Source organism: Parasteatoda tepidariorum, chromosome 4, assembly GCF_043381705.1.
Source record: "Parasteatoda tepidariorum isolate YZ-2023 chromosome 4, CAS_Ptep_4.0, whole genome shotgun sequence".
NCBI lineage: Eukaryota > Metazoa > Arthropoda > Arachnida > Araneae > Theridiidae > Parasteatoda > Parasteatoda tepidariorum.
The window spans coordinates 86414674-86414960 of record NC_092207.1 but is presented as its reverse complement, the minus strand read 5'-3'; positions in this window follow the sequence as shown (position 1 = coordinate 86414960).

The following is a 287-nucleotide window of genomic DNA, read 5'->3' as shown; positions in this document are numbered from 1 at the left end:
ATAAAAATAAAAATTAAGAAATTCGAATTGGTTTTTTTTTTTTTCTTGAATTTTTATTGCTTAGAAACAATTTACCGACTTCATTTAAATTTCGTATCATCTCCATTTAGAAATTCGCAGTTAAAAATAGTTTCAAAATTTGTATTCCCTATGATTACAAATATTTCCCTCCATTATTAATTTGAACACAAAAATACTTACTGTTTACATGGTGATATGATCGAATAAAAATATTTTATAATTGTGTGCAAGTTTTTTTTTTAATTCACTTAAATCATTTCAGAGGT